Consider the following 26,886-nt stretch of genomic DNA (forward strand, 5'->3'; position numbering starts at 1 on the left):
TTTATCTTCTCATCATTAATTACTACATCCTCATGATCACTGTGAGTTATTTAAAATGAAGGGGATCTCAGAAGAGTTGCGCTAGTTTCTTTCTTTTGGCAAGATGTAACTTGATGGGTGCGCTGGTGGTTTGGGTGCTCTTTTTAATTACCCAATATGGGGAGATTATATCTTTGCAATATTTCTCAGGCGCCTAACTCAGAATATAATTGCATGCCTGAGCTATGGAGAGAGTCACTCTTTGTATATTGGCTTATGGTAAATTCCCTACAATCTTTGCAGACGTACTTGGAGGTGACTAGAAAGATACAGTGTGGGGCCAGGATTATACCTTTTAAGATTTCTGTCTTCGGCTGAGGATTACCACAATTTTTCAGTCCCAAAAAGAATTTTATCCTCTTGGTCTGGTGCCAAAAAAAGGAACAGCGATGGTGGGGAGAGAGACTCTCCTGTAGCCCATGTGCCTGCCATTGCCTTACATGCATGTTCTCTCTGTTAAGGCCTACTGGCTCTCAAAACCCCAAGCTATTCCTCATAAAGCAGCATCTCTGATCTCAACACCATACTTGACCTACAGGCTGGAAATAAGTCATCAGATAAAGAGTTTCCTTTGCAATCCCACTTCACACACAAAAACATTTAGGCATCCTAGCAAAGAGTCAAAGGCACATTCTGGTTACAATATTTGCACAAAGCTGAGATGGCCCCCATCTTTGTAAAATCCTACCATGAGCATCAAAGAAAGTGAGAAAAATTTTTTGCAGGCTACAAATGGTCTATAGCCAACAGTGACTGCCTGCATAGCAAGGTGATACGTAGCATAGGACCATCTTAACTAAGACCACATGAGAAAGAACAAAGAAAATGACGCAGAGCTTAATCTGTCAGTTGAGTGCAATATACAGCTGTGAACTGCCACTCAAGGAGAAATGGGAAACACTGCAGAGTGAGATAGCCTCATATCCTTCCACTTCATCCCTTATTCAAATACTTTCTCAAATGCGCTTTATCTCCTTCCACAGAAATCAGGTCTTTTTTTTAAAAAAAAAAAAAAAAGAAAGAAAGAAAGAAAGAAAGAAAGAAAGAAAGAAAGAAAGAAAGAAAGAAAGAAAGAAAGAAAGAATATGAAATAAATTTAAAGCAAAAGCTCTGAACCAATCAGCTTCACAGAGGCTGAATTAATTCCTCATGCTAATTTAGCATCGGCCAATGTTAACAAGGCTCCTACAGTCGGTCAGTATTTCTTTTGAAGTGAAACAATATGGTGAAAAGATTCCCCAACTGAAGTTCTTATAAGATGAAAGAGTCTAGACTGCCAGAGTTTATCACTTCAAAGCAACAAACGGGCCATTAACTTAAAGAGTAAATGCTTTGGCAAGGGACAGTATTTGACAAGCATCTCAAATAAGCCTTTTCTAGACAACAGAAAAGGATGATAATTACTGAGGAAATCCACGTCTCCCATGTATACTCAAGCAGGCAAGTTTACACAATGGCATGCATGATTCCATCTGCCAGTCCTGATGGAAGCCGGATTCCAGAGGGTTTAGCAGGAATGGTAATATATACCCCATTGTAAGCAAGTACTTTAAAAAAAGAAAAATAAGCCCAGATCATCTAGGTGGTTTTTAGTGACATGTGCCAAACTGAAAACTACAATTCAGAAATTCCAATTACAGAAACAGAAAATAACATTCCCCAAATAGAAATGCTGGAGAGGAAACGAAGAAGCAGCAGCAGCAGACTGGCCAGCTTCTTGTCTGTTCTTGAATAACCATGAACTTTCAAAGGCCCTACAGTGCTCACAATTCAAGTCACACTGTGGCTGAGATCACTGGACATAATACCGGCTGCGTTCCTCCCCCTCCTCTTTTTCCCCCCTCTGTGGCCTAAATATTTACATCCAATCTTGCTTTTGTCAAATTCCAAATCACTGCTTCTTATTACACCCCTGAGCCCTCCAGTTCATGCCATATAGCTGCTTTTGATCATTGGGATGGTACTTAGAAAAAAAAGGGGGGGGACTTTAACCACAAAGATGGAAGGTTTTGCTAAATGGGTACATACCAAGGCATACAAGAACAGACAAGAAGCAATCAGTAGAAAGCAAAACATTACCCAAGGAATGATACAGCCATGCCTTGCGACAAAAAGCAGTGTCTGTTTAATGTTTGGCAAAGTTACACACTTTAACTACGGTAATCCTACCAAGTCTTAAATATTCATCAATCAGGGTTAATTTGCTGTAATTAACACAGATGTAAGGTGAAGAAAAGGACGAACTAGGATTTTTCCAGGTTGTGGTTCAGCTTGTTGCCCGGGGGAACTGCAACCAGATTAACTGTCCCAAACTCTGTCAACCTCCTAGAATGCCCAAAGCCAACATGGTTACTTCTGAACACTCTGGGAGGTGAAGTCCATACCTTTGGGAATCTATCCAGCTTCTGAAAAGCTGGGATAGATAGACCAAGAGTCAGGTCTAATCAGCTTTCTCTGAACCTACTGAAAATCAACACTATTAATACAAACTTTGGGAAATTAATAAGTGAAGAAAGATTCACCATGTTAATATGTGTTCACATTATCTAATATAATATCTGTGTTTTCTTTTGTTTTTGTCCCACGGCAAGATCTTTCCTTCCCCTTTTCCTTCTTTTCTTTAAAAAAATCCATTCCTAGAATAACATTGGAACTTTTTTTTTTTTAAAAAAAGATTAATTATGGTTAACCTTATTTACCTCTTCTGAAAGGAATACATAAACGTGTTTTGTGTTTGTTCTCAGTGAATTTTAGGTACATTAATTTTCAATGTAATTTTATAATACACACGCATATTTTACAAAAGCTTGTTAGAAGTGGGAAGTTGCTTTTCAAGAACATGCAAATTGTTGGCATGCCTACACAAAGATCAGAATCAGAGTTCAAGCACAGAATCCTTAATAAACATTGCAATACATTTAAGCAGCAGCATGTTTATTTGGAGATTGTCTTGGGCCTTTCTTTTATGAGAACATGGATACATTTGTCCTCCTCTCGCTGTCTGCTATGTTATCTAACGATCCACAGCATGGGAGTCATAATGTAGGAGACTGGAAAAAATATTATGGCCAGGATGAGCCTACTCAAGTCAGCTTAAAATTGAGAGAGGTAAGGGAGCTCAAGACTGCATAAACAATATGTTTCACCGTCACCAGTTTTGAGATTCATAGGTGCAAGCAAACATCTCCAGAGATATTCAGAAAGCCTTGATCATTCTTTTCTGAAAATTATGTTTTTCTGATTGGTGCCTTTCTGCTCCAGTTTACCGATTAGTGGAAATTCAACCAAATCTTGGAGAAATGGCTTTATAGCATCACATTCTAATGTGCTTGTATTTTTAGTCCTGGAATTAGAAGCAGCAGCAATATATCAACCTCAGACAAAGCCTATCTTTCATCCTACCTACACCATCACAAGTTCATTTATATTCCATGGGGCTTGGGGTGGGGACCTCTTTGCCCTGTCAGCCACATCTGAATGGAAATCACATGCAATCACACACAAAATATGAAAGTGAGGGAGAGAGCTCCCCTACCACTACCACCACTACTCAGCCACCCAGAGCAAATGTCTCTGTTGATTCACAGCAAGATCTGGATTGAGCCCAGACCATTTTTCTGCAGGGATAGAATCCTTTCCCCCTTTGAGGGTCTGCTGAGTTGATTTCAGTGGAATCATGCAAACTTGAATGCGAATAAGGATGCAGAGAAAGAATCTGTTTATTTAACATCTTTTTCAAATTTCCTCATATGTCAAATGGAGACAAGTATTTGTATGTGTGTGGCTTAACTTGAAATAAACCAATCAAAGAAGCTTTCAGCACTACTTCGAAGAGCACAGATGTTTGTCTCAGGAAGCCATACCAAAAATACCCCTCTGCTTTCCCCTTTTCAAGGATTGTGTTGTGAAGTGGGGTGAACAGCCCAGTGCATCTCTGTGTGAGTCACCGATCTCCTTCCAATCCTTCCAATGGGATAAGCAGAATTACTTGGTTGAGAATGATCTATACCTTTTCACAAGTCATTCTTCTAAATACCTCTGCAACTACTAAGAAACACATGAGTTGGGTAATTTACAATATACTCTTAAACATTCTAAACAAGGCTTTCCCAACCTCATGCCCTCCAGATCTATTGGATTGCATCCTTCACAAAATAACTTCTAGTTGTCCTGTCTAAGGTCAAACCTGTACATGACAGGAGTAGGGAATGTTTGCTCAATAACAGTGCTTTTTCAGATAAAAAAGGATTCGTTCTATCTTAATTTGTTAAAAAATGGGTGCGCTTTGGCTATCAAAAGCTTAAATCCATTGGGGGGGAGCATACCTTCTCTGTCATTTTACACTCTCCAGACACTTGTAAGTAATCTTTTTAGTCATCATTTAGCCTGTATCTGCCATCCCTTTAGTAATGTACCTCATCAATCCTCTGCGGCCCCGTTAATAGCTTCTGCTGCTCTTCTCTAAACTCCTAATTCATCAACAACATTTCTAGGGAATGAGAGACATGCACAATTTAACACAGATACAAGAGACTAGTAGTCAAGAAGGATTTTTAACCTCCTTTTCGGCTGTCCATTTGCTATAAATAATGTAGTCACTAATATTCCCTAGGATCACTCAGAGGTTTTCTTCCTGACTTGCTCTTCAATTGGCCCCTAGCATCTCCCAAACTGGCCCCAGAGCTTTCTTACTCTTTTTTTCTTTTACACCTAAATCAAGCTTTTCTATCCCTTTCCCTAGGAATTCCTGAATTTCAATTCAGTGCTTCTTCTATTTTCCTTCTTCAACTATAAAACTGGTTTCAAACAGCTTCTGAGCCCTTGCCTCTTCTCCCCGCGTTCTTACTTTTCTAGAAAAGTACAAAATGTCCTTAATTCTCTATAAGCTCCCTTTTTCCTCCCCAATTGTTTTCTTTCTTCTGGTAAGGCTGTATTGTTTTAACATATGCGTGCGCACACACAAACACACCTCTCTACTAACAAGAGTAAGTTCCAGAGCAGTTCAGAAAATGGCCTCAGCAAATATAGCACATATGAATCTAGCATGGCATTGGTTTGTGATAACCAATGCAAAATTTTATTTATTTATTTAGTAAATGAATATAGTCTATCTTAATTGAATAATTCTGGGCAGCTAGCAAGGCATAAAAACAAATACATATGTAAACAGTAAAAAGGACAATGAAAGATTCAAGGGGCAACCAACACACTATCAAAAACAATATCTGACTGATAAATATTTAGGTTGCTTGCTTGGGTTTTTTTGTTTAGTTTTTTTTGAATGAAGGATATTTTATAAGTGAGCAAAAAGATTCTGTTCTATGAGCGTTTACCATGAATAGAATAGGTGCCAGCTGTCGTTACTTCAAACTATTGGGTTTGGGGGAAAAAAACAATTGAATACTGGCCATTCAGTTTTTCCTGGCAATCAGATATAGAAACTTAACAAAATCAAAACCTGCTCCCCACCTTCACTCAATTGGGAAAAAAAAACAATTGACAATTTTTTTCATGAATTGGGTGCACAGTTACCTTGCCTAAAGTCCACATGACTTCATTGTTGAGGAACAATGCGTATCAGATCAAAGAGAATTTGTTAAGCTGCTGTAAAACTCATTGCTAAAATAAAATATGAAAATGGATCTTTCCCATTTTCTTCCAGCAAACCAATCAGGTCCAACAAATGCCTACTTTTTATAAGCCATGCTTCAAATCAGAGATCATAGGATTTATTCTAAGATATCAATTGGATGCAAGAGCAGTATCACATTCCTTTCTTCCCTATTTCATAAGAAGTTAAACTTTCCATGTTACTAAAATCTGACCAACTACAACAATAAATTATCTTTAACTTTGGAACTGAAGCCATTTTTTTTCAAAGGAGTTTCCAATCTGGAATTGGAGCAAATTGTGGTTCAGAAGTAACAACAACATGGCTTGGCAGATGCAACAAGAGGATGAAGAAAACTGGCAGAAAAAGCCAAAGAGCTTTAGACAGTGAGAGAAAGAACTGTATGTCCAATATATTTTGTCAGCCTGATTCATAAAATTTGTGAGATAATCATCAGTTGGATCATAGATCTTATTATCCCCAGGCTGTATCACTAGCATTATAGTTATCTAACATATCTGGATCATTAAAAACAAATTTAGGAATAACAAAAGAGTAAAAAGTTAAAGGGGGAAAAATACAACGTTGATTGAACTACCTTTACTTTGTAGCCATTCCATTTCTAATATCCTTCTTTTATCTCCCTAAAGAATATAGCTTTTCTGTCAGCATGGTTCAGAGTAAAACACGCAAGGAACAGATGGAGCCAAATTGACAAAAGAGGTGGGGAAAAAGTCCCCTGTAGCAACCTCACCCCGTTGTGCTAATTTATTTATTTTTCCATGGAGAGACAGATTCTGGAAACACCAACAGGCATCCAATAGCCATTTCCTAAATGTACCCATTACCATCAAACTGCAAGAGATTCTCAACAGCTTTTTAAACATGCTGCTGTTGTAAAATATGGATTAGCAGCATGTTCAGGTGTTGATGAGCAAGCCCGTTACCATTGATTTTTCTGGCTTACCATGAGCATCTACCTAACAACATATTGAGTATCTGAATCAGTCAGCCTCCTTAGCACAGATCATTCACACCTATCAAGAAGAGCAGCAAAGAGATTGTTAAACACTTTGTTTAATAAATTATTGATGTTTCCTAACAAAAGCTAAGAAAATTTCCTTATTTTTTTTTAATAATTTAGAGTAGCATCATCCTTCAGTAGGACAAAATGAAATAGCACAAACAAACTTGCATACTTCTGAACATCCACTGGAGTTCTTCATTGCGCAATATATTATTGGAGGAGAAGGAAAAGGAGAGATAAAAAAAAAATCACCCAAATTAGTGTTTTGAGAGGTCCACATTTTTAAAAATCCCAAGGCAGAGAAGGTAAACCAAATACAAATATATTGGGTGTTTGCCATAGCAGACTACATCTACAGTTGTAGACTTTGGGAGCAAACAAAATGAATTTTTGTTTCTTCTCCGTTTTCACATATTTCTCAAAGCAACACAGCTACAATTATATTTTTGTGTGAAGAAGTTAGGTTTTGAGCCAGATGAAACAACTGAGCATAAGGCAGCATATTTAGTTATAAGAGAGGAAATAAGCATTTAAGTGGAGGCAAGCACCATTTCTGGAGATCTAATGTGAAGTTTTTATAACAAGACTATATAAAATACTGGCATTTTCTAGCAGAGTCTGACCCTTTCCCTTTTAATTCATTTTAGAGTTGCTTCAGCAATTTGTGGTCCCGAATGTTTGTCCTTCAATTTTTTTTAATCCATTCACAAGATTTCAGAACTTCAAATTATCTATAAATACAGATAAACACATTAAGTGCAATTTAATGTTAATTTTTTCCTCATACAGGGATGTCTTCAGAGAAGGGATCAAAAATTGGTTGGGCTTTGATCACATAGTTGTAGCTGTTACCTTGACTTTTAAAAAAATCTTGCTGCAGGAACTCCACCCTCATGTTAATGACATAACAGTTGGTGGCTGTACTTGGCAATTCTCCAATGGTCAACATTAAGATATCCATATTGTTGTTCTGGGCATATGACATACCATATGGTTTCTACACCTGTCACAGGAGTCCATTTGCTTTTAACTACATTTTTCCTTGCATATTTATAATTTAAAAATTATAATTTCATAAAACAAAAAAGTCATTTTGTTCCACCTGTGATCAGATACCTCTTACACGGATACTGAATTAAGGGCAAATCAGAGCTCCTTGGATATTATAATTAGCTATCGCAGAGTAGAAGGAAAGAGATGTGAGATAATTTAGGTGTTAAATTTTAACGGCCACAGGATCCCAAATAAACAAGAGTGCTCTTAATTTTCTGACAAACTGATAAAAATTTCTCCCCAATGATCAATCAAGGAAAGATGTAGCTGGCTAAACCTACACCGTCAAGCTCGCAGAGACACAAGGATTGATAAAATGAGCCACTTATTTAGATACTGAGTACTTTATAGTGATACAGCCTTGAGGTCTCAGAGTTAACTAGGAAGGCAGATCTATGCATTAATAATTGCCACAGGATGGATTTCTGCTCGAAGACTTAGGGAAGAGGTGAAGACGAGTGCACAAATGGCAATGCATGTTCAGAATGACTGAGTCTCAGAAGAGAAAGCAAGAAGGATGGCAAGGGAGGTGTAATGAGCAGGTGCTGTTTAAAAAAACGTGTTGGAGCAATCTTGCCCTGCATCAATTCTGTGTGACCTTCCCAGATGGGGAACACACAGAGAAGGAGGGAAGAAGGGAGACGATGTGAAAAGCCAGAGGAGGTTAACAAGCTACAGGCAGCCGAGTTTCAGAGACAAAGAGGTGATGGAAAAGGAACAGTACAGAGCAGCATTTTGTGTACAGGAAAGGGGGAAAAAAATCTTTGCAGGGACATGTGTAAACGGATAAGCAGGTGTCCCTTTGGAATTACAAGCAGCTCTCTGACAAAGCCATTTACACCTCATCAATTAGCAAGACCTCCTTCAAGGCTTAATACAAGAGAAGAGCCCAGCTGCGGAAGGGCCACTTTATACAATCAGATGAATCAACTGGTAAAGCTTTTGCTAGGCTGCTCTCCTTTTCAACCTGTAGGCAAGGAAAGTGTCTCTGCAACACAGTACAATTCTCTCCCAGTGCAGGGAATTTATCCCAGCGCAACAACCAGGAACAGTGAGACACTCTGATCTGGGACAGCATTTTTTAAAAGTCATTTTCAATTTAAGGGTTCATTTGCAAAAGATCAATATTCCAAAATAGTACAGGTTTTTTAAAACAAATCATAATTAACTGCTGTTGGGTTTTTTCCCAAAATGAAAAAATTCCTCCCACCTGTTGTTGTTGGGGTTTTGGGGGGCGGGGTGGAGTGATTGAGGGATTGAAAACTGCAAATCTGTAGAAGTTTCTCGAGTATGTCTAACAATAAATTTCTCAACAGTTCTTGCAAGGTTCTTCTCAATTCTAGCTCTTTAGCAGGCAAAAAAACACCCACAGGCAAGCTCATTTTCTGCCAAAGTGAAAAAGGATTCCTTCTTGATTAGACAGAACAACTGTTTTCTGATCCAATAGCTATATTCAATCTTGTGCAAAGTGCAAACAAGAGCAGTAAGAATAGTTCAGTAAAGCAAAGATGAAAGTGAGCACAGCCAGATTTTTTTTCAATAAAAGTCCAAAGCTGTAGTTAATCAAACAAATGAATGAAAACGTAAAATAAATATTTTGCTTCCAGAAGTGCCAGCCAGATGCTCCCACCACGTGCAGAAAGAACGTGTATAAGCTTTACCAGACAGTACAACACAGATGCGTAACTATTTTTGCCATATTTTTTTTTCTTAAACCACTTCCAAAAGAACGGCATATATTTAAACATCATCATCATCATCATCATCTTTGCTTTGGTCTTTAACCAGCTTATATTTTAACAAAAACAAAACCCACATTTAAAGGTTGTTTTTGTCATTAAGAGACTTTTGAAAAGACAAAAAAAATAGTTTAAAAAATAAAGTTTGATTCCAAAATACTTCTGAGTTTTAATTGTATATAATCATATCATCCTGGATAATTTCAGAGATTATTAGACTGTGATACAATTGTTAAGTAACTGCACTGGTTACGGAAGACACCCAAGTTCAAATTCTCCCATAAATGCTCTCTGAGGGATTTTGGGCCAGTTACTCTCTCTCAGGTCAGTCTACCTCACTTTTTTTGTGTGTTGTGTCTTTGAGTTAGTTTTTGATTCCTGGCAACTGCTGAGACAAAAGTACCTGTAGCCTGGCTAGGTGGCTCAGGGGCTAAGACACGACAGTGGCTAAGTCGATCAGAAAGGTTGGCAGTTCGGCCCTAGTATAGGTCTCCTACATGAGCAGGGGGTTAGACTAGATCAGCAGTCACCAACCGGTGGTCCACGGACCACTGGTGGTCCACGAGAAAATTTTGGTGGTCCGCAGAAAAATTATTTGCATTTTTATTGCACTAAATACTATTTATCTTTTTAAAAAATTCATATTGATGGTCTGCAGGATTTAAAATTATGAATTTAGTGGCCCCTGAAGTCCGAAAGGTTGGTGACCCCTGGACTAGATGACCTCCAAGGTCCCTTCCAACTCTGTTACTGTTATCTATTACTTGCAATTTTCTCAGAAGTCATTTGCCATCGCCTTCTTCCTAGGGCTAAGAAAGAGTGACTGGCCCAAGGTCACCTAACTGGCTTTGCATCTAAGATGGGACTAGAACTCAAGAGTTTCCTGGTTTCTAGGCCACCCCCTTAACCACTACACCAAACTGGATCTCTACCTCAACTTACCTCATAGAATAGTTGCTGAGGGGGGAAATGGGAGAAGGAGCTACTATAATCTACCTTGACCACCTGAAAAGAAAGCAACATATACATCTAACAAACATATTCTTGCTATTTCCTTTTGCCTTTGGAAATTCAGTGGTGTAATTTGCTATCAAACTTCAGCAATAAATGACAAGCAGCTCCAGGAGCTGCATCAATCCATCTTCCTTCTAATCCATGAATTGGCCACCTTTTGCCACCTTATTGTAGAAGCTGCCAATGACCAGCTGTGCCCACATACCATTTTTTACTTGGGTCTTGGTAATTAATCATATCTCTCATTTGGATTCAGCATGAAGATATGTAAATTGCATCTGTTTAGAAACAGTGCTACGGCCTCGGTCAGCCAATCGTCCAAACCAAGCAAGCCGTCATATATATCAGATTCACCTTATGCAAATAGAGAGTAAGGCTTTTTGTCTCTTCCCTATCCATTATATATTGGGCAGCATGTACATCTGAGAGGGGTTTACACATTTAGATATCTAGAGGAACAGGCTTCCCATAGAAGCTCAGGCACATGAGTTTTCCTTTCCTGAGCATGGATATACAAGCACATGGACACTAATAGGCTGAGGAGATGAATAAACTTACCAGTGGAGCTCAGAGCCCAATCCTGCTTTCCCATTCATTAGGCACATGAGTCTAGAAAAGGAAGATGTACTGATTTGGATTCATCTGTAATGTTGCACATAGATCTTCCTTGTGCAACAGATCTCTATTGAACACATGTTGAAAATTGCAATATGCAAGGAATTCACATGTGTGCCTGAAACAGCCCTTACAACACATCTGTTCAAAGGAATTTTTAAAATATAAAAACTTGCCTTAGTTTTTCACAAAAGAAAGAGAAGAAGAAGAAACAGTATTCAAAATTTATAAATTTTAATCTGCTGTCTTTCCTGTGATAGACAGATATCCCCCTCCAGGAAACCACATAGAGAATTTTTTCTTTGCTTCTTCTGCCTTGCATCTGTTATAAGTATGTGCAGATAGATTTGGTGAAATAAAGCAAAATTGTTGATTTATAAATGACAGGTACTTATATGCAAGCTTGTCTCCCTAGGGAAAAGAAATCCATTATTATTCTTAAGTGTTTACAGGTTACCTATCCTCTTACAGAATGTTTTCATGGTAGCTTCCAACAAAGTATAAATTAAAAAAATAGCACGGTAATATATAAGGCATTAAAAAATTGATTACATATACCGTATGTGGGAAAAAGTAATTCCACAAGTCCCACAGCTCCAAGCTGTGAAGATCAAAACCAGGTTTTTTTTGGTTTTTTTTTAAATGGGCCTAGAAATATACTAGAAGCTACTGAGAAATAACTAAATTAGATAGATTTGGTAACTTTTGCAAGTGGCAAAACAAATTTAAATAATCCTACGTAATTATTACTAATAGACAATATAGATTGTATAACAAATACCTCAGAGTAAAACCATGTAATTTCTCCCTTTGATAATTTATTGGAAAATAGCATTCAGAAATCAATATATACTGTAATTAAATCATATTATAAATCCTTGCTGAATCAAGCAGTGTATGTACATGACTATTATACTCAGGCCCATAAAAATAGAGCAATTTGGGAGTGTACAATGCAGTTTTTTGCACAAAGTTTAGCTTTCTCTGAGAAGGAGAGGTTCTTGAAGATGTAAATCCTTGATTTTAAAATCAAGAAACAAGATTTTCCATGACCAAAGTAGAAACTTTTCTTCCCATTCCAAAAATCAGCAGAAGCAGTCTAGTAAAATTAGCATTATGGATTATGAAAAGACAAACTATGTGAGTTTGCATAATTTATAAGGCTTCAAAACTCAGCATCCTTGACAGAATTGGGATTCCATCCACATAGGATTTCATTATTATTTTTTATTTGAATTTATATCCCGCCCTTCTCCGAAGACTCAGGGCGGCTTACACAGTGTTAAGCAATAGTCTTCATCCATTTGTATATTATATACAAAGTCAACTTTTATTTGTAGCCCAGACTGCATATAATATGGCAAACCAGTTTAGTAGTTGGGGAGGGTATTAGAGGCTTCAATTATGCAAGACAAAGTGGTGGGATCTCATCATACATATGTATAATTCTGGGTTTTTAGTGGAGTTGGAGGTTTTGCTTTATTGTAAACTATACGAAGCCTATTTTAGCTTCTACTATAGCAATCATGTGTTTTGTAGGATACCATGTTGGCAATGAAGTCAAAGAGGATCTGAGTTATACAAGAAAAAAATGGGGATAGCAAATTGCCTACACTGGCATGTATCCTTGGCCATCATCAACAGATCCATCCCTATCACATAAACTTCATGCCAGCGTTATACCCTTCTGTAAACAGCTGTTCTTGATAGAATGTGTTCAAGGAACCCAGCTTGTGAGCAGCTCTGGCACATTAATGTGTTGATATATGAAGAAACATTTGTGGTGAGACCATAACATCATAATCAGGTAGCCCACCAAACATCTCTGAAAAGAATCTTGGATTCAATCTGGTTCAATAATTTTGATACTGAGTCCAGAATATGCTTTGATTCTAGAAGGTCCAGTAAAAATACTGGAGGGAAAAACTAGAGGCAGGATTGAAACTACAAGCAACCGCTAAATTCGGAGTATTGGAGTGCTACTAATAATTAGGAATGTCAAATAACAATCAGTAGACCAGCTGTATTTCACAGGATAGTTTTATTTAATATGATTACCTTTTTCAGAGAGTTGGCATTTCAAAACTGATGGATAATCCACAGTTCAATTAATTAAAAAAAAACCTAAAAACCCTCAAGATTACTTGAGACTTCAAGTCATTGGGACTTCAGTCTTCAATAGAGCACCATGGCCAAAACTGAAGCAAATCAGATGAAACAGGATGTGCTATAAAATACTTTCTGTTCTTTGCTCAAGTGTCCACAGAATAAATATCAATACACACAAAATGCAGTTTCTCAAACTCAATAATCACAAGATCTGTAGACTTTAGCTCCCAGAATTCCCTAGCATGCTGGTTGGGGAGTTCTGGGAGTTGAAGTCCATACATCTTAAGATGGAGAAATACTTGGCTAAATGCCTAAATCCATATCATGACCAGAAAATATCATGGGCCCAAGTACATAAGTGACCAGAAATCAAGCTCAACTCGGAGAAGACTTTAGGGAAAACAGTGCAAAGTAAGGTCAATAATAATAAGTAATAATAAGTAATAATAAGTTCAGCATGCAAGATACAGGGAGCAACAGTCTCCATCTTGGCAGTAAGAATTGTCTCTGTTGAGGTCTGGGATCAACTGAGGAAGCTCTGCCAGCCAATGCAGGGAACAGACTTTGCTGCCAGTAGGAGCAGCAAAGTGTGATCAAGAGAGGGAGTTTGCATGCACGTGGATCATCTAACAGGGAAATTCACTTGCATAAGTACCATTAGGATAAATCGGATATTAAATGTGCATAGCAAAAGTAAGATTATCCAATCTAAGACCAGTAGATAAGGAAAAAAAGTTATGATCAACTTTTGGCAAAGAATTGGAAAGGGATAAAAGAGATTAAGAAAGTCTATATCCCAAAGGTGCTTTTCTAAAAGGCACCTTTGTTTTTCCTTGCTTCTCATTTTGCTTCTCATTCAAGAAGCTTCTTCAGTTCTCTCAAAACTGAAACAAGCTTCTTGGATGAGAATTGAAGAAGCGTCTTGGATGAGAAGCGAAACGTCTTCAAGGAAAAACAAAGTCCAGTTGCCTTTTGAAAAAGCACTTTGGGGACAACCACGACCTGCATGATTGAGAATCTCCATAGAAAAAGAAAGTCTATACCAACACTTGTTTCAACCTCTAAACTATTTCTGAGAGGAGAAATATATTCTCAATTGCCCACCAACAGAAGAACGCAAGCAACTTGCTCAGGTAAACACCAAATTGATTGGAACCGGGCAGTGAAATGTGTCTAAGTACAACTGGACAGCTGTGTTGCTCAATACAAGTTGTCAGTTGTGTGTGTTTTGGTAGAGGAACTTCATAAGAGGCAGAAATAACTTCACCTCATGGATGGTTTTAAGTTAGCAGTTGTGAGCAGATCAGCTGGATTCATCAGTTTGCACAGCCCAGTTCTGGAACATTTTACAATTCTATCCATTCATACCAAAATACAGGAGCATCTTGCACATGGAACTGTACAGCAAAAAGTCCAAAAGCTGAATGGCAGGTAGCAACTTCCCCAAGGAAGAGGTGCCGAATGGAACCCAGCACGTCACGGTATGTTCTGTACTGCCGCGCATAAGGCAGCAATCTTATAAACAGATTCAGGGTTAAACTGTTCATAGACTGTATAAATTATGTAAATTGAGAATGCTGAAAAGGCACGTGAGAGAGGCAGCCCTTTTCAAGCTACACAGAACATATATTTGTTCCACTATTACCTCTGGTTCAAACTGGTTTTGCAGATTTCTTAAAGTATAGAAATTGCTTAACAGAGTTGAAAGGGGATTAATAGATAAAAAACTACCAATCGTCCTTCTTTCAAACCTCCTTCTAGTCAGTCTTCGGGAAAAAAAAACATTTGTTCCATAAATTCTTAGGTTACCTCAGAATGTTCATCTTAGGCTAATGCTGTGAGGGCTGGATCCTGCAAGCTTCAGCATTTGCAGCTACAACATAGTAAGCCTTGCTCAGTCAGAAATAATTTCTCCCTGTCACAATGCATGGAAAACTGGACATTGAAACCAGAGGAAAGACAGAAAAGCAGCTCACACAAACACCACTCGGTTGTGTAAAAAGGCCATTGGCCACCACAGCCCTATCTAGCAATCTAAAAGCATAGTATGGTAGCAGATCATACTAGCTTTCCACTGGATTAACAAATCCATGTCTGTGTGATTCCCACTGCCTTTGTAAATGCAATGCATAATCTGTGCAAAGACAGGAAAAATCATTCATTGTGTATCCCACATAATAGAGAGCGGGGAGCCAGTCTGGACCAGCCTAGCAGGGGGAGCGGATTAGCTGTGATTTAAGAAAGCTTTTGACAAGTTTCATGTTTTGACTCGTGTTTCTAATAAGAAGGGGGTTCTTGTTCGCCCTCCCCTTCAGGCCAGGGCAAACGGAGAGGGGGAATTCCAGGTGATGTAAGTAATACTGTCTCTTATACCCATTTGCTTTTTCTGTCAGGCAAAGGGAGCTGCAAAGGAAACGTTGCAACATTGCATTGGGGTTGAGAAGAATCTCTTTTTCACGGAAGAGGGAGAGATGCAAGCAAGTTGACCTATGCTGTGAAAAAGAGACCACAGATGTTTGCAAATCCCTCTTCTCTCAAGGAATTCAAAATATATTAGCAGGGTGGTAAAGATGCAAGGTGAGGCAGCTGGTATTGCAAACCCTCCCATCAAAGGGCATTCTTCTGCTCTCCTTAGAGACCCTCAACTCCATTACACCCCCAATTCTCCCCAGGCTCTTTTTGCCCTGAACACAAAGGAATATGCATTTATCTAACAGGATGCAATCCCACCCCCCAATAGACATAGATCTCATCCTGGGGGCGGAGTGGAGGAAAACAAGTCAAGCACAGCTCAACAGATGCTCTTCATAAACCCTCCAGAATTTTGGGGGGTTGATGGGGTGAAGAGAGAGAGGGAGAAGATTATAGCTACAGAAGTATATCCAACAACAATAAAACACAGCAAAAAGGGCTGCCTCTATGCTGAACATGGAACAGCCACCAGCCAGCTGTGCAGCAGTTTGAAATCATGACCTGATTTTTCAATTATGCCTCTTCTCCCCACTTCCCTCCCCCTTCAGCCAAGCCATCTGACACAAGAAAGAAGCCTGGTGTGTAGAAAGGAAAAGGGAGGAAGCAGAACCCGAGCGTCTATGGACTCAGCCTCCTGGGGCCACACTTCCAGGTTCTCCAGTGGGCCCCAGGACCCTTTTCCCCAGGAAGCAGGAAGGCAAGCAGTGAAATTGAGCAGTTTGCGGCTCAACTCTGCTCCAAAGTACCCACCTGGCTGGTGCGGTCAAGATGCTCTATCAGAGTGGAAGGATCTCTCTGGAAAAAAGAAAAGCGGAGAAGGGTCGCTCAAATCTGTGGTGGAGATGAGATCCTGGAAAAGTGCTCTTCCGTTCGCTCTTTTCTCGCTGCTCCCCTTTCTCTTTCTCGCTCAGACACATACGTTTTTGTGGGATCCCTGAAAGGGATCCACGATCCACTCACTCGGGTCTCGCTAGCAGCAACCTTTCCACAGCGCCTCCGCGAGACGGGAACCTGCCAGCCGGCCGCCCAGCCAGCCTGTTGTCTGGGCTCCTAAAGCAATCCTCGGAGAGAGTTCTCATAGCCCAATGCAGGGATTCCGGGTCCCCCTTTTCTGGCCCGGCCTTTCCCACTCGCCAAATCCGGAGTCTGTCGGCCACTCCAGACCTTTGCTTTAGGACGGGAGGTGTCTTGTGGCTACCAGCTTTTTTTTTCTTTTTTTCTGTCAAAGCGCCTTTCTGCCAGCCAGCTAGCCAGGGTTCTTTCCACAAACGCTCCTGCTTGGCGCTTCTTTTCTGGACTTCGCTCCCCTTGGCAGAAATTCCCTGCTCCAAACGGGATTGTGAGGATCCCGCGATTCGAAGCTGCGGGGGCTCGGATCAGATTCTCTTGCAAGCAGCAGACCCCACGAGGGCAGCCGTGGTCTTTCCTCCTCGCTTCGCACCGGCTTCGTCGGCCCCAAACGGAGCAGCCCAACGTCCTGAAGGCGGAGCTCCAAGCGTAGGCCCTGCCCTACCTTCCGCGCTCCCAACCACCACCAGCAGCAGCAGCAATCTTGCGAGGAATCCGCAAAGTTGTTATCGTGCACCCCTTCCCGGCTGCTGGCAAAATGCTCCTTCAGCCGAACCCCCACCCCACCCCAAGGTTGACGCTCTAAGCCAAAAGGTGGCTGGACTCAGCCGAGCTTTTGCGCCGCCACCTGAGCCGAGCCGCCACCTCGTCACGGACTTCCGTCTCTCTCGCCCAGCTTCAGGCTGCAGCAGGACCGGGGACCATAAAGGTTCTTGCTGGCCGCAGGGCTTAACAAACGGTGGGGATACCTGTGGAACTGCTGAGGCGACTCTCAGTAGGAAGCCCTTCATAAAAGCTCAATGTGAAGTTTTCTTTCTGGTAAAGTTAAGGCTGCCAGTTAATTAAGGAATTGTCTTCAACATAAGTAATTTGGCCCCTGGCCAAGACGTTAGCGTAGATTCCAAGTTTGAGTATTGAAGGAAGTCGAAACTAGTTTACCACTGAACAAAAAGGCAATTTGCTCTTTTTATTTTTGAATACTTTCATTCTCTCTTGCTGAGAGGTTCCAGAAGCAGCAGAGAAACGTTAAATACTAATTTTCAGCTCCACCAATTATATTTGCTGAAGATGAAATTAGTTGCCTCTGATTAGCTGTAGTTGAATAATCCACTAATTAAAATTTGTATTTCTCAATTATGACAGAACAGTATACTTAGTACTACGCAATTTTCAAGGCTGCTTGTAGAATATCAAAACCTGAACTTCCTAAAAGGTACTTTTCCAAACAATTTAGAAAATGTATACCCCAAATCTGGATATTTTCCATTGAGTCATGCAATCACAGCTCCCATATAGTTTCACATTTCCCAAACTTTAAAACTGAAAATGCGTTGAACTACTTTTGCTTGATCGGGCCAAACAGCGGGTATTTTACCAGCCAAATAGTGCACAAAAGATAAACATACTTCAGGAATCCTATGGGGAAGAGAAAGAGTAGCTAGAGAAAAACCATAGACATTGAGAGAGTTAAACACATATACTCTTCCCATATGTTTGAATCCAAATTGCCCCCTTCTGAAATAACTTTTCTCTAACAAAAGCAGCCATCTGGATTTTGTTACATTTGTTTAAAGGCTAAATTGCATGAGAGCATGTTTCAGAATTAGGTACAAATTCACTGTACCACAGCTAGCACATGTGGTAAAGAAAATAGGATGATTAAATAGTAATACAGGCAAATGCTCTTATCAGGAGAACCAACAAGCCAACAACAAAGTTGGCAAGTTCTCATGACCAATCTGTGACACAAGTAGAGATGCCATTTTATCTCATTTGTAACTTCTTCTCCTCACAGTCTCCCTCCAGTTCTCCTAGTTCTCAATTTACAACCACAATTGAGCCCAAGATTTATGTTGCTAAGTGAGAAATGTGTTAAGTGAGTTTTACAACAACTTTTCTTGTCACAGTTGTTAAGTGAATCGCTGCGGTTGTTAAATTAGCAGCACAGTTGTTAAATGAATCTGGTTTCCCCATTGATTTTGCTTGTCAGAAGTTTGCAAAAAGTGATTGTATGACCCCGGGACATTGCAACGGTCATAAATGTGAGTCAGTTGTCAAGCATCTGAATGTAAATCACATGACCATGGGGATGCTGCAAGGGTCATAAGTCTGAAAAATGGTCATAAGACACTTTTTTTCACTGCCATTGTAACTTCTAGTGATCACTAAATGAATTGCTGTAACTCGAGGACTACCTGTATAGTCTTTGGTGCTGAGGTTACCCTGAAAGATTAAGACATCGATCACAGTTGTAATCTGAGTAGTGATTTGGATCTCCCCAGTCCTCAAATCTGACCCTATAAATCAGGGGTCTCCAACCTTAGCAACTTTAAGCCGGGCGGACTTTAAGCCGGACTAGCAAAGCTGGCTGGGGAATTCTGGGAGTTGAAGTCCGCCCGGCTTAAAGTTGCCAAGGTTGGAGATCCCTGCTATAAATTACTGCATTGCACTGGAGGTCACATCTCCCATTCCAGTTTGGGAATGAGGGACAAATGAGGCAGGACAAGAAGGATGAGCAGCTTAGATATTCCATGTCCTGTCACACCATTCTGCTTGTTTTTAGGGTACATTTCTATAATAGCCAGGCTTTTCTCAGAAGGTAATGACAGGAGCAGGAGGCCCATGGACTTTTCAATGTCAATTGATTCAAAACCATAGCCCTCTCTGTTTCTCCATGGTAGCTCACTGGACTCATGGCCTCTGAAAGCAGCTATCAAGATTCCTGCTATAAAATATCCATCACTCATGGAAAGATTTCAAGAACCCGATATGTTTAGCATAATTAAAACCATTTAACTCTGGACTAAATCAGGAGTTGTTAGATTATGTTCCAGAGAAAGCCAGGGTTCCTTGGAAGTTAGGCATAGGATTATACATCTGAAAAGCTTACTGTCTACACAATCATCCTTTGTGTAGCCACAAGGTAACATGGGGTAGCATATTTAGTTGGTTAATATAGATCACAATCTACATAGACTCACAACAGAATAAGAAAAGCAGGATTGCAACCAAAACAAGAAACACAGAGCCACAATACGAAATGCAGATGGCTTCTATTAATCACTCTCAAAAAGCCCTCCAGAACAAGTCAGTTTTTACTAACCTCTGCAAGACCAAGGGCAAATTATTTCAGAGGAAAGGGACTGGCACAGAGCAACTACCTCCACATTTTTCACCCCCTCAATAATGGGGGTGTCACTAATTTATTTTGTTGGGCTAGGATGATTTTGTATGAAAGAGACAGTCTGACAGATACCTTAGACCAGTGTTTTCCAAACTCAGCCATTTTAAGGTGTGCAGATTTCAATTTCCAAAATTTCCCAACCAGCATCCCTGGCTAGGGAATTCTGGGAGTTGAAATCCAGACATCATAAAATAGCTGAGGTTAAGAAACAATGCCTTAGACCAGCATTGTTTGGGACTAGGGACCGGTTCAGTGGAAAGCAATCTAGATCCCGCACATGCGTAGATGAAACTTTGCTCACTTTCATGGCCTGATTCCTAACGGGCCATGGACTTGTACCAGTTGGCAGCCTAAGGCAGGAAATTCTGCCTTAGACCTTTATAGAATTAAACCTTTCTAGAATTTATAGAATTAAACCAGCAGCAGCAAACCTTGACCAAGTTTTGCACAGATTCATTGAATGTGCTAATTGCACCCATTCCTGGACCAGACATTCCGCTCACTGTCATTTATATTTTAATCCCAGTAGGGCCATAGTCCATCCATATACAGATTTGCCCTTGAAAAACACTCAGAAGCCAACTGGTTCAGAATGTAGTAGTTTGAAGTGTTCCAAATTTTGCCTGTGCAACACCACTGCTGCACACATTATACTGGCTTCCAGTGTGCAATTCAAGCTCCCAATTATTATATTTAAATTCCTTTATGGCATGGGACCATATGTGGCATGGGATCTTATCCGTGGGGGTCATCTGAGGATTATTGTCTTTTCCCATAGATGCAACAGTTAAATAAATAATTTCAGGAGATGGCCTTCTTACTGCTGAATGGAACAGTCTCTTCACTGAGATTTGAAGGGCCACAACTCCCTTGGCCTTTCAGAAGATTGTTAAGACCCAGCTTTTCCTGCAGGCATCAGGGCCAGAATGTTAAAGGAACCCAAGAGAAGCTTGTTTGTTTTGGCAAATTGCTATATGGTGCTGGGGGGGGGAATTAACGTTGTTTTATATTGGATTATTTTAAATTTTTGTCATGGGATACTTTTATATTGTATTCTTTAATCAGTTATTCAACTTATGTATTTAAGATGGGCAGCCTTATGAATTTTCTAAATAAATAATTCCTACGTTGCAACCTATAATCTAAGGTAGGTAGCTCAGAAAGGCTGACAACAATCCTCTGTAAATCATTATGTGTACACATTATGCTATAACTCTAAATGTTTTGCAACAACTTGAACCATGCGGACAAGAAATAAGATGATGTGAGAAACTGGAAAGCAATTGGATTGGTTAGATTTATAGATGCTTTTTTTCCTGTCCCTGTGAATCTGTAAACAGGATGCAAAAGATAAGTTACAAAGGGTCATCTCATCCGTTCCTTCTCAAAGAAAAAATATTCCAGGTATAGTTATCCAGTAAATTAGCACCTCTAGCAATTAACACACAGGTTATGGTTCAATATGCAAAACTGAAACAGAAATATACATCATACCACAAAGGCTCCATAAGCAAAAACCACATTAACTCAAATATTTTGATTCAGTGGAAGTTTTTAACCCAATTGCTTTCCAATTCTGGTAGAAGTTTATTGAGATTAAAATTATTGCTAAATCAGTGTTGAATTCTTTTATAAGGCTCAAACAGAAACTTGCTTGCTTCTGCTCTTCTGAGAGAGTCAGGTCAAGTTTTACATTGGATTAATTTGTGACTTTCACAAACGGTTATTTTGACATGCACATAATAGAGGTAAAAAAATTAGCACAGTATGGCTAAATTTATAGTTCTTAGATTGAAAAAAGTAGAGAGGATGTCTAAGTGACATATTTTGACAGCTGTTCCTCATTGTAGACATGAGAAATTGGTCCTGAAATTCTGTGGGAATTCTTTCACCAAATGAAGTACCATATTTGTTTAGACTCTGAGAATTCCTTTTTAAAAAATGATTTAAAAAGAGTGTGGAAAGTACAAAAAAAGTTTTGCATACTAATTTATAAAGGGCATAAACCATGTAAAATATTTGAGGAACCATGGGATTGGTTCACCCACCTGCACTAGCAAAAGGGCATGCTGTTAATTCCATGATGGAGAATTAATAATGGGGTTCAGAAGAGCCGTTTCTGTCATGGCTCCAGCCCTCTGGAACATTGTGTCACCTGAGGTAAGATCCACACAGGCCTTTTTGGTCTTTGAAAAGGGCCTGAAGACATAGCTCTGCCAACTGGCCTGGAGCCTCAGTGTGGGTGTGGAATTTTGTAGTTGGTTAATGGAATAAGATAACATCCCACCCCCATGTGCATTTTAGTCCCTTCCTGCCCATCTTTTTTTAGGCAAGATGGGCAGCACATGATAAATAAATAAATAAATAAATAAATAAATAAATAAATAAATAAATAAATAAATAAATAAATAATAAGCAAGCTTGATTTTACTGATTGAGCACTGAACATTATTTTCATGTGCCCAGTTTTAATTGAGATGCAGCTCAAAAACAAATATGTAGTCTACAGATTACCCTTAAATATTTATACCCAAAACTCAAATAATGAGTCCATTATTTGGCCATAGCCCTTTCTGTACCACTTCTGGGAGAGAAGTAATATTTCATGGCCCAATGTATCCAACTCCATGATTATAGAAATCTACTATATCTCAAAAAACAGTTTTCAAGGTGTTTTTGCAATGGCCTAATTTTCAAAGTAGAATAATGCTTTCTTTACATTTGGATAAGCATTTGAATTTGGAATTCTTATATGGATTTTGAAAAGATACGTACAAGAGAGCTAAAATGCATTTTATTCCAGAAGATATGATTTGATCACCAGAGATGATGGTGATTTTCACTCGTTTGTTTCCTCTTTAATCACCTCAGCAGATAGAAGCATGTGGCTGGCATTGACTGGATTCAGAAGTTAAGCAGAGACTGACCTGGATGAGGGATCACAAGGGAACATCCAGTTTTTAGGTTTCACTTCATAGTGAAAATACGAAGACAAATGAAAACCCTGAAAAAGGCACAGTGTCAAGCTACTTATGTGTTATTGCCAGGAAAACTTCATGAACGTGAGCATCAAAGGTCAATCTTAATTTGGGGTTATCTGTGCTTTATTAAATGCATAACATTTAGAAAACTAATCATATATAAAGAGATTATTTTATTTAAATAGGTAGTTCTATGGGAACGTCTGCAACATTTCCTGCATAAAGAAAAAAAATAGATATGTAAGAAAAAAATAATAACCTATGCTTATCAACTTTTGAGTTAAACATCCATTTTCCATAGCTCTAAAAATAATAGTACATATCTGAAACCACATAAACACATTTTTAGGATCTATGATTGGCCAAAATTCCTGGGTAGGCATTTATCAATGGAGAAAACTTTTCAAAGTTGATATTTTCATATTTAAAGCAAAAAGGCAGATTGCTGTCCTCACCCATCACATTTTAGAAATGAGGGGTAATAAGATGATGACAGAAAAATGGCACCCCCTCTGGTAAATACTGGATGAAGCAAAATCCTCCCTTCACTTGATTTCATAGCCAGCACAGGATCAGCTAGATTCATACAATGCTACTGATTTAATAGTTCCATGTGTGTAGTATTGTAAGTCTTAGTTAGCCACAAGTGATTCTGAAAAAATAGTCCTTTTACAAAAATCCCTTCTATGTCCTTATGCTGTATGATATAATTTTGTACGTAAATAAAAAGAAAGCATCTAATTATCTTCATCCACTCCTCTTAAATGCTCTACATTTCACGCTTCGGCATAATAACTGAAGCTATTTCCATTTGGTTATTCCCTTTTCTTCTTGTTATCATTTTCCCTGCTCCTCACATATACCTTCACGACTTTGATGGACTTCGGATTTTCAGCTCCTTTGGATTTCCAGCTCTTTTAGGAGATTTATAGCTTGGGCCACAGGACTAGATTACTGAAATGGTAAACCTTACATGGAGCTGCCCTTGAAGTACCTTCAGAAACAGCAGCTGTCCAGAATGCAGTGGCCTGGACAGTTTTTGGCATCTCCCATTATGTGTACATATGCCTATGCATGCTCCATGAGCTCCCCAGTAGGTATCCAGGTGCGATTCAAGGTACTGGTTGTCATCTATAAAGCCCTGCATGATATAGGGCCAGGGTACTTGTAGGACTGATTTCCCTCATTGTTTCTTCTCCCTCACAAGATCTAAGGGCATGCTCCAGGTCTCTTCTATTAAACAGTGTCATTTTGTTGAATCCAGGAGTTGTGCCTTCTCTGCAGCAGCATCTGCTTTTTGAAATAGCATCCCCCAGAGATTCAGATGGACCTAACCTCTTAACCTTTTGTAAGGCTCTCAAGGCCTGGCTATTTCCCCCCAGCATTTGAGCCAGGTTACTCAAGCTTTGTTATGGATGGGATTTTAGGACTGGAATTGATCATTTACCTTGGGCATCATGGGTTATTGTTTTGAATTGTTGGAGTCTTCAATATTTGTATGCCACCTAGAGCTACTTCTGTGAGATGGGCAACCCCACAGATTATCTGAATAAATAAATATAATCTGTTGGAAAAATCCTACAATACCCACAATAAAGGAATGGTTAATAAAGATGACAGAACTAGCAATGATACAATGATGGCTAAATTAACATCCCCGATGAGAGAAAAATCACTGAAGAAATTTATAATTGGAAGCTTTTTGTGGATTTTTTGCAGGAGATGGAGAAACATCACATTTTGACATATGGATCTGATGACTGCTAAAATTTATTTCTCCTTTTTGGGGGGAAGGGGAAATGGACATTTTATTATAGTCTTAAACTAACAGTCAAAAGTGTTTTTTGGAAGACGAAGTCAGAAGTCATTCTTTGTACAGTATATATTTGTGTTATCCTTTATTTTTCTCTATACTTTTCACACTTCTATTCCTACTTTCTTTTTACTCTTTATCATTTCTCTTGATTGTTAGTTTATGCTGTTTTTATGTGTATTCTTGGTAAAATGTAATAAAGTTATTTTACAGATAAATAAATAACTATGAATAGATAAAGTTGGATCACCCATTGTATTTTCCATGAGTCAGGCCTATGACTTCTTCAGCTTTGAATAGATGCTGAGGCGCTTAACTCTGACCTTAAATATTATTTAATTATTTTTAAGATTTTTAAAAAATCCTCCCTTTATTACATTCTAAGCAACTTAAGGCAATGAACATACCTAATACTCTTTCCTCATCCTATTTTTCCCACAACAACCCTGTGAGGTAGTTTGGGATGAGAGAAACTGGGCCAGTCACCAGATGGCTTGCATGCCTAAAATGGGACTAGAACTCATGGTCTCCTGGTTTCTAGGCCAACACCTTAACCCTGCACAAAATGGGCTCTCTTTTGGCTCCAATTACTAACCTATTTGGTGTTATTCTCTCAGACTTGGTAAAATGGCTGAATAATTGTGTTCCCTTGATCTGCTAGAGTACTAAATGACACACACACACACCTCGACCTATCAAAACCACCTGCACTAGCTCTGTGATTGTACATACCGGGTTTTACCCACAGACCTGGCTTTTTTAGGCCACTCAAAGAAAGCCCACCTCAGTGGAAGCAACACTATATGGGTTCCAGTGTCTTCCACTACACAGCCAGCAATCCTTAATCCCTCTCTGTGGGATTTGAGTCACAGCCATTTACTATGAAGCTGCCACTCCACCCCCACCCTCTCTGTTCCATTCTCACGGCTGGATAACTTGACACATATTAAATAGGGTCTGATTCTGACAGCTGCTCAAACAAAGGAAATTGGATGAGCTTTTGCAATTAAACTGGAGCTACAGGCATTCAGTTTGTCTCAGGATCAGTGCTTTTGGTACAACATGCGTAGTAAATTTCTTCACGTCTCATTCCCCTTTTCTGCTCCATTTTTTACTACAAAGAAGAGCAGCTGACCCATACAGAAGAGCATGGGCTTCACCACTGCATCAGAGGTAGGAAAAGGAGATGTGGCCGATTCAGCCAACTGATTATCACAAGTTTCTCCCCTTCGGTGCTTAATGGAATGGCCAGCAGTTCCCCTTATCTCCCCCCTTCTCCTCCTCATAAAAGCAAAGGCTGAAAAACCTACTGCTTTGAATGAAGTTTGAGCAAAGTTCCTATAGCCATAGATGTACATCCTCATGCGTGTTCTCAAGCTTTTCCTTTGAATTTTATTCCAAGGGATTTCTACTTATCTCTGTTTACCTTGTCATAAAACATAGCTGGGCATGCATGCTAATGCAAGATTTGCCTCTCTTGCTGCAAACTTTCAAATTTGCCATGTTCAGAGGAGAATACAAACCACATTGTAGCTAAGATACAGATTGGAATATATCATCCCACTATTCCAGTTGTCTGCTTCCTAAATTAAATAATTTTTTTATTTGCTGCTAGACAGCAGTATTCAGTTTCTCACATTTCTGGCCTGTATAAATTAAATTACATGGGTTATGAAATATGTACCCACAAAAATAGTACATACCTGAGCCTAAAATGCCAATGCATTATTTTGTTTCGTGACTATTAAAAAGGAAAATATTTTTGACTGGGTTTAAGTTGCAGCTATTCTGTGGTTAATCCAGGCAGTTTCACTGAGGGATTACAGCATTCCCTTAAGCATAATACACATTCTTTTCCTCAGGAGTCAGTGAGGGACATCTTCTGTAGAGAGAGTGAAGGCACCATGTAGCTGGCTGGTTGAGAAAAGTATCCAGCAATATTGAATGGAGTGGTGGGATCCAGCCACAGAGATCCACCTGGTGAGAATAGTACATAAATGTGTTTTTTTTCTGTCTCTCTTTCTCTCTCCTTCTTCCCAAGCACAGAGAAGATACAAACACACACAAATGCACTCATGAAACAGTGGAATATAAGGACCTAATCTTATGTTGCTATGGAGTCGTGGAAAGTAAGTTAGCTTGTGTGTGAAATTAGTAAAGA

At 39.3% G+C, this 26,886-nt stretch overlaps 1 protein-coding gene across 1 annotated transcript in view; it reads right to left on the reverse strand.

The window, feature by feature from the left end:
* The window catches only part of LOC131190214 (ephrin type-B receptor 5), a 198,609-nt gene extending 180,887 nt beyond the window's left edge, over positions 1-17,722 (reverse strand). The window contains exon 1 of the mRNA XM_058167359.1: positions 16,430-17,722. The gene's annotated coding sequence lies outside the window, so the exon portion shown is untranslated. The remainder of the gene's footprint in view (positions 1-16,429) is intronic.
* Positions 17,723-26,886: the final 9,164 nt, after the last annotated feature.

This window comes from Ahaetulla prasina, chromosome 2, assembly GCF_028640845.1.
Source record: "Ahaetulla prasina isolate Xishuangbanna chromosome 2, ASM2864084v1, whole genome shotgun sequence".
Taxonomy (NCBI): domain Eukaryota; kingdom Metazoa; phylum Chordata; class Lepidosauria; order Squamata; family Colubridae; genus Ahaetulla; species Ahaetulla prasina.